At 44.3% G+C, this 13,856-nt stretch overlaps 1 pseudogene; it reads right to left on the bottom strand.

Annotated features, from left to right (window-relative positions):
• Positions 1-11,563: 11,563 nt before the first annotated feature.
• On the bottom strand, positions 11,564-13,145 carry LOC135549968 (folylpolyglutamate synthase, mitochondrial-like; annotated as a pseudogene).
• Positions 13,146-13,856: the final 711 nt, after the last annotated feature.

The following is a 13,856-nucleotide window of genomic DNA, read 5'->3' as shown; positions in this document are numbered from 1 at the left end:
CGGCTGCAGCTTTCATTAAGCACCAAGACAAAAGAGAGAGAAGGACCTAAAGACAGTCCCAGTTTGTCAGTTGTTCGGCCAACCCAACTAATGAGCACAGGCAGATGAAGAAATCATGAGATGATCATTTAAGATTTTGATGTTGTAAAGTAGAAACAATTTCAAGATCACTAGACTATTTATCCCTTTTGATCTCTGAAAAATTATCCTTTTTTCAATAGTTCTTATGGTAATTGGAACATTTGAAAACTTTATTTTATGACTTGTGTTACTTATGTTGAATCTTCAGGTTCCAGTGAAACGCCTTATCTAGGAGGATGTTTGTTATTGTAGGACCCTGTCCATATGCTTTATCATTAGATTTATAGCTGTGCCTGGGTAGGTCCTGCTCAGTCATAGACACACCCCCAGACCAATGTTTGTTATATGTGGTCAAGGGTCTGTGGTCAGACGTGATTGATGAGGTCATTTTCTTCCCTAGTCTGAGTAAAAAGACAGGAATTTTAATAAAACTGCTTATATAAAGTCGATGATGTTATTATCTGAAGTCTATAACAATTGGTCATACATAGGGTCTAAATGCTGTTATTGATCAACATAAACAGCTTATTATGCGAACGATAAGTCAGGAGCTTATCAGTGTTTAGCCTGCTAAAAATAAACTTGTGAAACAAGATCTACTGCAGAGAAGTGATGCACTACGGAAAAGCTATATGCACTAATCCCAGTCCCACCAGGAATTTGGGTAACCATGATAAGGGTAGTTATCCTACGCCATAAAACAGTATACTACCCAGATTAGTGCTGGCAGCACAACAAATCTGTCTGCCCACGATGGAGTTTCCCGTTTACGGGCTAAAGGGCTGGGCTGCTTAGCTAGTAATCGAGAAGAGGCTTTAGAATGAAAAAACCCTTTAAACTAGGTGGTCTGTGAGCAAACAAACATGACCATTAGACTTTGATTAAAACACACACATGCCGTGTGACACGGCCTACCATGACATCCCCTCTTCTCTGTGCCTCTGAGATTACCATGGTGACAGAAGCCCAAAGCAACTCTTTACAGCAGCATTGTATGGAAATGTTGTGAATCAATGACGGCTTCCTGTTTCTAGGTGCTGTTCTTTGATATGGGTGGCACTGGAACCGTAATATTGAGAATCTACAGGTAGATTAGTGACTGAATGCTGGCTTGCTGTTATAACAAGCAGGTTTTAACAGTGGGTCGTTTACAGGAGGTGGAAGGATGAGTATGGGGAGGTGATGACCAACTAATGCTAATTCTGTCATTAAGCAATAATAGAGGTTTATGGCAGCGTATCTCATGCATAGCCATGGAAAGTCGTTTTTTTCTTTGGGGGGGGGGGTCGAACTGCAGAAAGCTATATCGGTCTGCTAATAACACTAATACAGGACTATTAAATGCCCAGTTGCACTACTTTTGTGGTATGTATTTATTTATTATTCATTTTAAAAATCTAATCAGATTTTTCAGCACCCCGACTTCCCTCTGCTATGATCTCATGACACTGAATCTATTAACACTTTTACTACACTTTTACTGCCATTGAGAGGGAATAGAGCATGCATGAGTGATGCTGAGAGAAAGAGTGATGGCCTCTGGGGCTGAGCTTTCACAGACCAAGTGCCATCTGACACTGCCCACCTTTCTTAGAGATGGGGAACCCCCAGGATTTATGAGACTTCTTATAAAGGCCCAGACTGGAGCTTAATATGCCTGCTCAATCACACACTCTGCACTGTCCTCCCTAAAGCACACACGTGCACGCAGACACACACACACACACACACACACATGGAGACATACTCTGTGCAAAACCTTAGAAAAGCTGCTGAACTTCAATTCAAGCCTAAACAATTTTGACATCTCAAAGAGGTCCGTACGCCTTGTGACCCCCAGCTCCACTGGCTTATATTTTCCTCTTTTTCATTTTAACAGAGAATGCAGGAACAGCAGAAGACTGGAGGGCATTCAAACCCCATTGGATATATAATCCAACATTACCTTTGTTGTCTCACATTTATCTGATTACATCCACAGCAGCTACATTTTGAAGAAGGGGAATGTTTTCTCTCCATTAAAATCGTATTTTCTTCTCCTAAATTACTTCAGTAGTTGCAGTGCTGCCATCTGACAGATTACTGGAGCCTCTGATTAGCGTGTCCACACAGAAGATGACATTTCACATCCTTGTGTAATAAAATACATTTTACCGAGACAATTAAGATTATTTGTGATCTGAATCGTTCAGTGGGGTCTTTTTATAACATATCATGAACATTATGTCAAAAACGTCGGATGCCGTAACCTAATACATAACAAGCACAGAATGCTGCTGACAGAGCGGTGCTGGTTTCTCATAACAACTTTTGAGGATTTTACATTTTCGTGGTTGTCGTCCTCAAAGTTGTTTGTGGGTTGCAAAAGGCTAAATGAACATGACTCAAGCAGAATTACATGTAAAAAGGCTTTGAAAATAAAAAGCTTGATATTCACTCAGTGCTCCATTGACATTTCACAGATACGCTTGTTTCAATGATAATAACCCGAACCCCTTTATTAGCCTAAACATCAGTCTCCGAACCTGCCACGCTATTTCACCTAACCTGCCACACTATTTCACCTAACCTGCCACGCTATTTCACCTAACCTGACACGCTATTTCACCTAACCTGACACGCTATTTCACCTAACATGCCACGCTATTTCACCTAACCTGCCACGCTATTTCACCTAACCTGACACGCTATTTCACCTAACCTCCCACGTTATTTCACGTAACCTGCCACGCTATTTCACCTAACCTGCCATGTTATTTCACCTAACCTCCCACGTTATTTCACCTAACCTGCCACGCTATTTCACCTAACCTCCCACGTTGTTTCACGTAACCTGCCATGCTATTTCACCTAACCTGCCACGTTATTTCACCTAACCTCCACGTTATTTCACCTAACCTGCCATGTTATTTCACCTAACCTCCCATGTAACGTTATTTCACCTAACCTGACACGCTATTTCACCTAACCTGCCACGTTATTTCACCTAACCTGCCACCATTTCACCTAACCTCCCACGTTATTTCACCTAACCTGCCACGCTATTTCACCTAACCTGCCACGCTTATTTCACCTACCCTGCCACGCTATTTCACCTAACCTGCCACGCTATTTCACCTAACCTGCCACGCTATTTCACCTAACCTGCCACGTTATTTCACCTAACCTGCCACGCTATTTCACCTAACCTGCCACGCTATTTCACCTAACCTGCCACGCTATTTCACCTAACCTGCCACGCTATTTCACCTAACCTGCCACGCTATTTCACCTAACCTGCCACGCTATTTCACCTAACCTGCCACGCTATTTCACCTAACCTGCCACGCTATTTCACCTAACCTGCCACGTTATTTCACCTAACCTGCCACATTATTTCACCTAACCTGCCACGCTATTTCACCTAAACTGCCACGTTATTTCAGCTAACCTGCCACGTTATTTCACCTAACCTGCCACGATATTTCACCTAACCTGCCACGCTATTTCACCTAACCTGCCACGCTATTTCACCTAACCTGCCTATTTCACCTAACCTGCAACGCTATTTCACCTAACCTGCCACGCTATTTCACCTAACCTGCCACGCTATTTCACCTAACCTGCCACGCTATTTCACCTAACCTGCCACGCTATTTCACCTAACCTGCCACGCTATTTCACCTAACCTGCCACGCTATTTCACCTAACCTGCCACGCTATTTCACCTAACCTGCCACGCTATTTCACCTAACCTGCCACGCTATTTCACCTAACCTGCCACGCTATTTCACCTAACCTGACACGCTATTTCACCTAACCTGCCACGCTATTTCACCTAACCTGCCACGCTATTTCACCTAACCTGCCACGCTATTTCACCTAACCTGCCACGCTATTTCACCTAACCTGCCACGCTATTTCACCTAACCTGCCACGCTATTTCACCTAACCTGCCACGCTATTTCACCTAACCTGCCACGCTATTTCACCTAACCTGCCACGCTATTTCACCTAACCTGCCGCTATTTCACCTAACCTGCCACGCTATTTCACCTAACCTGACCACGCTATTTCCTAACCTAACCTGCCACGCTATTTCACCTAACCTGCCACGCTATTTCACCTAACCTGACACGCTATTTCACCTAACCTGCCACGCTTTTTCACCTAACCTGCCACGCTATTTCACCTAACCTGACACGCTATTTCACCTAACCTGCCACGCTATTTCACCTAACCTGACACGCTATTTCACCTAACCTGCCACGCTATTTCACCTAACCTGCCACGCTATTTCACCTAACCTGCCACGCTATTTCACCTAACCTGCCACGCTATTTCACCTAACCTGACACGCTATTTCACCTAACCTCCCACGTTATTTCACGTAACCTGCCACGCTATTTCACCTAACCTGACACGCTATTTCACCTAACCTCACACGTTATTTCACCTAACCTGCCACGCTATTTCACCTAACCTCCCACGTTATTTCACGTAACCTGCCACGCTATTTCACCTAACCTGCCACGTTATTTCACCTAACCTCCCACGTTATTTCACCTAACCTGCCACGTTATTTCACCTAACCTCCCACGTTATTTCATGTAACCTGCCACGCTATTTCACCTAACCTGACACGCTATTTCACTTAACCTGCCACGCTATTTCACCTAACCTGCCACGTTATTTCACCTAACCTGCCACGTTATTTCACCTAACCTGCCACGTTATTTCACCTAACCTGCCACGCTATTTCACCTAACCTGCCACGTTATTTCACCTAACCTGCCACGCTATTTCACCTAACCTGCCACGTTATTTCACGTAACCTGCCACGCTATTTCACCTAACCTGCCACGTTATTTCACCTAACCTCCCACGTTATTTCACCTAACCTGCCACGCTATTTCACCTAACCTCCCACGTTATTTCACGTAACCTGCCACGCTATTTCACCTAACCTGCCACGTTATTTCACCTAACCTGCCACGTTATTTCACCTAACCTGCCATGTTATTTCACCTAACCTGCCACGCTATTTCACCTAACCTGCCACGTTATTTCACATAATCTGCCACGCTATTTCACCTAACCTGCCACGCTATTTCACCTAACCTGCCACGTTATTTCACCTAACCTGCCACATTATTTCACCTAACCTGCCACGCTATTTCACCTAACCTGCCACGCTATTTCACCTAACCTCCGTTATTTCACCTAACCTCCCACGTTATTTCACCTAACCTGCCACGCTATTTCACCTAACCTGCCACGCTATTTCACCTAACCTGCCACGCTATTTCGCCTAACCTGCCACGCTATTTCACCTAACCTGCCACGCTATTTCACCTAACCTCCCACGCTATTTCACCTAACCTGACACGCTATTTCACCTAACCTGCCACGCTATTTCACCTAACCTGCCACGTTATTTCACCTAACCTGACACGCTATTTCACCTAACCTGACACGCTATTTCACCTAACCTGCCACGTTATTTCACCTAACCTCCCCTAACCTCCCGTTATTTCACCTAACCTGCCACGCTATTTCACCTAACCTGACACGCTATTTCACCTAACCTCACCACGTTATTTCACCTAACCTGCCCTAACCTGCTATTTCACCTAACCTCCCACGTTATTTCACGTAACCTGCCACGCTATTTCACCTAACCTGCCACGTTATTTCACCTAACCTCCCACGTTATTTCACCTAACCTGCCACGTTATTTCACCTAACCTCCCACGTTATTTCATGTAACCTGCCACGCTATTTCACCTAACCTGACACGCTATTTCACTTAACCTGCCACGCTATTTCACCTAACCTGCCACGTTATTTCACCTAACCTGCCACGTTATTTCACCTAACCTGCCACGTTATTTCACCTAACCTGCCACGCTATTTCACCTAACCTGCCACGTTATTTCACCTAACCTGCCACGCTATTTCACCTAACCTGCCACGTTATTTCACCTAACCTGCCACGCTATTTCACCTAACCTGCCACGTTATTTCACCTAACCTCCCACGTTATTTCACCTAACCTGCCACGCTATTTCACCTAACCTGCCACGTTATTTCACCTAACCTGCCACGCTATTTCACCTAACCTGCCACGTTATTTCACCTAACCTGCCACGTTATTTCACCTAACCTGCCACGTTATTTCACCTAACCTGCCACGCTATTTCACCTAACCTGCCACGCTATTTCACCTAACCTGCCACGCTATTTCACCTAACCTGCCACGCTATTTCACCTAACCTGCCACGCTATTTCACCTAACCTGCCACGCTATTTCACCTAACCTGCCACGTTATTTCACCTAACCTGCCACGCTATTTCACCTAACCTGCCACGTTATTTCACACAACCTCCCACTCTATTTCACTTAACCTGCCACGCTATTTCACCTAACCTGCCACGTTATTTCACCTAACCTGCCACGTCATTTCACCTAACCTGCCATGTTATTTCACCTAACCTGCCACGCTATTTCACCTAACCTGCCACGTTATTTCACCTAACCTGCCACGCTATTTCACCTAACCTGCCACGCTATTTCACCTAACCTGCCACGTTATTTCACCTAACCTCCCACGTTATTTCACGTAACCTGCCACGCTATTTCACGTAACCTGCCACGCTATTTCACCTAACCTCCCACGTTATTTCACCTAACCTCCCACGTTATTTCACGTAACCTGCCACGCTATTTCACCTAACCTGCCACGTTATTTCACCTAACCTCCCACGTTATTTCACCTAACCTCTGCTATTTCACCTAACCTGCCACGCTATTTCACCTAACCTGCCACGTTATTTCACCTAACATGCCACGCTATTTCACCTAACCTGACACGCTATTTCACCTAACCTGCCACGTTATTTCACGTAACCTGCCACGCTATTTCACCTAACCTGCCACGTTATTTCACCTAACCTGCCACGTTATTTCACCTAACCTGCCACGTTATTTCACCTAACCTGCCACGCTATTTCACCTCACCTGACACGTTATTTCACATAACCTGCCACGCTATTTCACCTAACCTGCCACGCTATTTCACCTAACCTGCCACGTTATTTCACGTAACCTGCCACGCTATTTCACCTAACCTACCACGCTATTTCACCAAACCTGCCACGTTATTTCACATAACCTGCCACATTATTTCACGTAACCTGCCACGCTATTTCACCTAACCTGCCACGTTATTTCACCTAACCTGCCACGATATTTCACCTAACCTGCCACGTTATTTCACCTACCCTGCTACGCTATTTCACCTAACCTGCTACGCTATTTCACCTAACCTGCCACGCTATTTCACCTAACCTGCCACGTTATTTCACCTAAACTGCCACGCTATTTCACCTAACCTGCCACGTTATTTCACCTAACCTGCCACGCTATTTCACCTAACCTGCCATATTATTTCATCTAACCTGCGACGTTATTTAACCTAACCTCCCACGCTATTTCACCTAACCTGCCATATTATTTCATCTAACCTGCGACGTTATTTAACCTAACCTCCCACGTTATTTCACCGAACCTGCCACGCTATTTCACCTAACCTGCCACGCTATTTCACCTAACCTGCCACGCTAACTCACCCTAACCTGCCACGCTATTTCACCTAACCTGACACGCTATTTCACCTAACCTGCCACGCTATTTCACCTAACCTGCCACGCTATTTCACCTAACCTGACACGCTATTTCACCTAACCTGCCACGTTATTTCACCTAACCTGCCACTCTATTTCACCTAACCTGACACGCTATTTCACCTAACCTGACACGCTATTTCACCTAACCTGACACGCTCTTTCACCTAACCTGCCACGCTATTTCACCTAACCTGACACGCTATTTCACCTAACCTGCCACGTTATTTCACCTAACCTGACACGCTATTTCACCTAACCTGCCACGTTATTTCACCTAACCTGACACGCTATTTCACCTAACCTGCCACGCTATTTCACCTAACCTGCCACATTATTTCACCCTAACCTGCCACGCTAACTCACCCTAACCTGCCACACTATTTCACCTAACCTGCCACGTTATTTCACCCTAACCTGCCATGCTAACTCACCCTAACCTGCCACGCTAACTCACCCTAACCTGCCACGCTATTTCACCTAACCTGCCACGCTATTTCACCTAACCTGCCACGCTATTTCACCTATCCTGCCACGCTATTTCACCTAACCTGCCACGCTAACTCACCCTAACCTGCTATGTAAACAAATGTGTCAAGAACCCATTAGTCTCATAACATTGGAACTGTACACTATATATACAAAAGTATGTGGACACCCCTTCAAATTAGTGAATTTTGCTATTTTAGCCACACCCATTGCTGACAGATGTATAAAGTCGAGCACACAGCCATAAAATCTCCATAGACAAACATTGGCAGTAGAATGGCCTTACTGGAGAGCTCAGTGACTTTTCAATGTGGCACCATCATAGAATGCCACCTTTCCAACAAGTCAGTTTGTCAAATTTCTGCACTGCTAGAGCTGCCACGGTCAACTGTAAGTGCTGTTATTGTGAAGTGGAAACGTCTATGAGCAACAGCGGCTCAGCCGCAAAGTGGTAAACCAAACAAGCTCCCAGAACGGGTTCACCGAATGCTGAAGCGCATAGCACGTAAAAATCGTCTGTCATCGGTTGCAACACTCACTATTGAGTTCCAAACTGCCTCTGGAAGCAACATCAGCACAATAACTGCTTGTTGGGAGCTTCATGAAATGGGTTTCTGTAGCTCAGCAGCCGCACACAAGCCTAAGATCACCATGCGCAAACCAAGCATCGGCGGAGTGGTGTAAAGCTTGCCACCATTGGACTCTGGAGCAGTGGAAACGTGCTCTCTAGAGTGATGAATGACGCTTCACCATCTGGCAGTCCAACAGACTAAAATGAGTTTGGTGGATGTCAGGAAAACGCTACCTGCCCCAATGCATAGTGCCAACTGTAAAGTTTGGTGGATGAATAATGGTCTGGGACTGTTTTTCATATTTTGGGTTAGGCCCCTTAGTTCCAGTGAAGGGAAATCTTAACTCTACAGCATACAATGACATTCTAGACGATTCTGTGTTTCCAACTTTGTGGCAATAGTTTGGGGAAGGACCTATACTTTTTCAGCATGACAATGCCCCCGTGCACAAAGCGAGGCACATACAGAAATGGTTTGTCGAGATCGGTTTGGAAGAATTTGACTGGCCTGCACAGAGCCCTGACCTCAACCCCATCAAACACCTTTGGTATTAATTGGAACGCCGACTATGAGCCAGGCCTAAATGCCCAACATCAGTGCCCAACATCACTATTGCTCTTGTGGCAAATCCCCACAGTAATGTTCCAACATATAGTGGAAAGCCTTCCCAGAAGAGTGGAGGCTGTTACAGCAGCAAAGGGGTTACCAACTCCATATTAATGTCCATGATTTTGGAATGAGATATTCGATGAGCAGGTTTCCACATACCTTTGGTCATATAGTGTATCAATGGGTGTTTCCTGATATCAGGGAACACCTACATCAATAAACACCCCGAATTGTGGTCTGCAATTACATCATATTCTAAATCTTCGAAAAATAACAGTATTTTGAATTAATATGAAAAGCGTATTCTAAAATATGAAAAATACTACGTCATGACTCAAAATCGATATCCATCTTACCTCTATATTGTTTTATGTCCAGCGGATTCGATGAGAAAGATGAGAAGTTCAAAGGGAAAGTGAGTCTGTCAGGTAGCCAGTAGACTTAATTCTTGCAGCCTAGCTGATGCCATGCAATTTTCCAGTTTTTTTCTTCTCTCTAGCCTCAATTGATTAAGTCACCTTAATTCTAACCATCCTACAAGGGTGAACACTCCGATAACCTTTGAACAGATTATGGTAGCAACATTACGTTTGGACCATTGGTTTTCTTAGAGTATTATCTACACAACATATTATCCATTGCTCAAAATATGTTTAGGATTGGACACCCTACTTTGTTACAGTATAACTGCAGTGTTGCGGTCTGCTTACCGCCCACCACTCCCAGAGCTTCAGTCAGGGACCTGTAATGGGAGTCTCTGCTGTAATCGGATTCTAAATCGTACAATCTTCTCAGAGAGCAAAAGCTCTGCAGAACCATGACCAAATCCCTGCAGTTTTCATGGAAGGGGAAAGGTGGCCTCCGTCAACTAGCAGAAAGCACCAGCCACACTAATATCCTACACTAACTAGCCTTTCTAATTCTGAAATCCTGTTGACTAAATGTATTGAAATGTATATGTTCAATGTAACATCCTATTGGATCGTCTTTTTAGTTTCATTGTGTGTTTGGTGTATATTCTGCTCTTTTGATGTGCTTGTCACTGAGGCTTTCAATCTACTGTAACATGCAGTCCAGCAGCAATATCCAATATATCCTGAGAGGATGTATGGCTAAATCTCTGTGCTCAGCATGAAAATGTTTACTGATTCGTAGAACAGTTTCATTAAATGCCACTAATCATATTTTCTATTCAAAGTTCAGGAAGATTCGTTTTTAGGTTCTAGATAGCACATTTTTTTCTAAGATTTTAGAGCTCCTCTCCTATGACCTTGTGTCTATGGTAATCTTGATGAAAGGCTAATAAGCGAGAGAGAGACACTCGTCCCCTAGCGGGGCCCTGAACCCACACAAACATCCCACTTTAACCCTTTCTTTCACTGGCCTGGCCATAGCGATACCCCCCTCAGATGCTGAAGTAATGAAAGGATTCAGACAGGATAAGGGGATTGGAGCAAACTTCCTCTTGTAATATTTTGAAGGTAAAGCTAATGGCAAAATATTGCATTCCATTTAGCTTTTAAGATTGTGTCTGTCTGTAAGCTTACCTAAGACATTACAGGGAATTCATTCACTGAGGGGGCATGCAGACAGAGACAGACAGGCATGTTGTTCTGTTTCAGGGCAACTCTAGCAAAGGTCAGGGAATATGTGTCAGTCTGTCCGTATGAACAGTCAGTGCTAGGCAAGGGTACAAATGAACATGAAAATACATCTTTACTCACAATTAATAACATGTTTAAATAAACTATTTAGAAACCATTTGTACTTTCATTTTCATTATTTACATTAGTCAAAACAATAATTCTAAGAGAAAATACAATCCAACTCAATCATAATTTAATCACCCTGAGAAAATCAATAAACTTCAAGTTCTATCAGAAAGAAATACTACTTGCTGACAGTAGGCCAACAGCATAACTTCATAGTATAAAAGCTCAAGGATCCTGCAGTGACAGAGCAACTTGAGTACAGCGCACTGGACAAGGAGCACTCCTCTATTCCAGATGACCCTTAGCTGTAAACACCTCAGATATTATACCTGTCAAACATTGAGTGTATCTCAATGTCCTACATAAAAAATAGTCAGACGGATCCAAACTAACTACTGATCCAAACAGAATCCAAACCACTGCGCCAATAATCCCTTAGGACTCGAGCGAGGGGTCCAGTTGTGTCAGAGTCACACATACTAAGCGTAGACGACCTGTGACCAGGCCAGACACGTGGGCTGCCTCTCTTAGTGGTGCTGTTTTAGCCATGACACTGGGTTGTACTGGAAGACTGCTGAACAATTAGTCACCCTGACTATTTACAGCTGCTACCCGCTGTATATTATCTATGCATAGTCACTTTACAAATGACCTTGACTAACCTGTATCCCTGGCACATTGACTCGGTACCGGTACCCCCTGTATATAGCCTCGTTATTGTTAAGCTTCTTCTGTTACTTTTTATTTAATAATAATCATTTTTATTTTTTTTCACTTTAGTTTATTTAGTAAATATTTTCTTAACTCTATTTCTTAAACTGCATTGCTGCTTAAGGGCTTGTATGTAAGCATTTCACAGTAAGGTCTACCTACACCTTTTATATTCGGCGCAAGTGACAAATACAATTTGATTTGAGATAGTGGCTCCATGCAGTAGCCAGCACAGTGTCCTTTCCCTGACTGATCCACTGGAGGGCGCTGAGGATGCAGGGGTGTGTCTCCTGGTCTTGGCCAGTAAGGAGAACTTGTCCTGTATCAGCAGCTCTGACTCAGATCCCTGCTGCTTCTCTTTCCCACTCAGGCTCTGCTAGCTGCTCTCGTTGTCCAGGCAACGTGTGAGCATGTTCTCCACCAACACATTGAAATTCTGCTGATCTGTAAAAGAGCAGAGCACACAAAGAGTGTAAAGGACTACACACACACACATCTATGACATTTTTCACAGCTGGGCAATGAATGTGGTAGCATGTTATTTTACACAGCCAAGAAAACAGATATTCCAACTTGTGTAATCATATATTTATTATGGCAGTAATGCTCCAGTAAATAAACATTTATTTGCACGACTTGTCTGTTAAAACCCCAGACAGAGAAGCCCAGAGAGAGAAGATAGCTCACCTGTTTTCTGTAATAGTTTCAGTGATGTTTCAGTGATGTTGGGACAAAACACAGTCGAATCAAACTGGCATAGCTGCAAGGACATCAAAGGGAGAAGATTTGATATTTTTTATATTTCAGTGTTTGATCTGTGTTGTGCTTCTTTGGGTGCTGTACAATAGTCAGATCATGGCCAGAGCTGCAGAGTAGAGCAGGACAGAGCAGCATCTGTGTATCTGATCCCAGACCTGTAGTACTCACCACTAGGAGTTTTAGCATGGCAGCAGTCCCTCTCCCCTGTGGTGTTGAACAGCAGTACTCTGACCACAGGGCATCTGTCATACACAGCCACATAGTGAGTAGGCTGTCTATCAAAGAAATACACTCTCAAATCTTACCGTAAAACGTATGGATGATAATTTTGTATCAGATCAATGTGAGCATCAATCTCAGGTGCGTGCAGATGTTTGGTGCAATGCGACTATTTCCAACAGTTATAAGAGCTTACAATTTTCGACAATCGTTTGACCAATATAGGCCACTGTAGAAAATCCTGAGAAAGGACCACCCTCAGCAGGGTCGGTGAGTATCCGTAACCTCCAGTTTACAGGGACAGGGTCTCTTCCCCCGGCTCAGGCATATTTCTTTACGCCTGCACCATCAGACCCGGCAATAGAGGAGACGGAGGGAAATTAGTGGAGAAGTGTGGGAAGGGTGAGATAGATTATTATTGATTTTGTATATTCAGGCATTGATTTATCTGGACGTTCCATGGGTGAAAATATGCTATTGACCTTTGACCATGATGGTACTGGGCTGAAAGGCTGCTGCCTGGGAGACCATCCTGTTCTCCACTACAGGGGTAGTGAGCTGGTCATAAGCAGAGGCACACAGTCACTGAACCTCATCACAATTGGAATGTGTACTGTTATTTTGAGAAATACGCTCCCACACTAGCTAGAATAACATTGTCATACTTTGCGAGTTATAATCTAACACACACGCACACACATCCACACACACACCAGACTGTTGGTAGCAGTGTAGCCAGGTCTTGCTGTGCTGCAGGGCAAGTGATGCAATGCAGCGCTGCTGTTGTCCAGCCAGGCCCAGACACAGAGGTCAGCCCCAACTTCATACTGCTCCAGATCTGGACCTACCCACAGGGGACACTACACAAGGCAGGGGAGAGGGGGCCAACTCAGCATGTGAAATATGGGCGCACTCAAACAAATGCATAGCAAAATCAATGCAAATCTACTGGTTTTATGCCAAAGCCATGAGAAAAGGCCCCAGTGACTCACCCCAGTCTCTTTGCTCTGTCCGGTAGAACAGTCATGGGCCTAGTAGG

This window comes from Oncorhynchus masou, chromosome 1 (assembly GCF_036934945.1).
Source record: "Oncorhynchus masou masou isolate Uvic2021 chromosome 1, UVic_Omas_1.1, whole genome shotgun sequence".
Taxonomy (NCBI): Eukaryota; Metazoa; Chordata; class Actinopteri; order Salmoniformes; family Salmonidae; genus Oncorhynchus; species Oncorhynchus masou.
The sequence above is the reverse complement of the archived record's forward strand: the minus strand, read 5'-3'. Positions and strand labels throughout refer to the sequence as shown.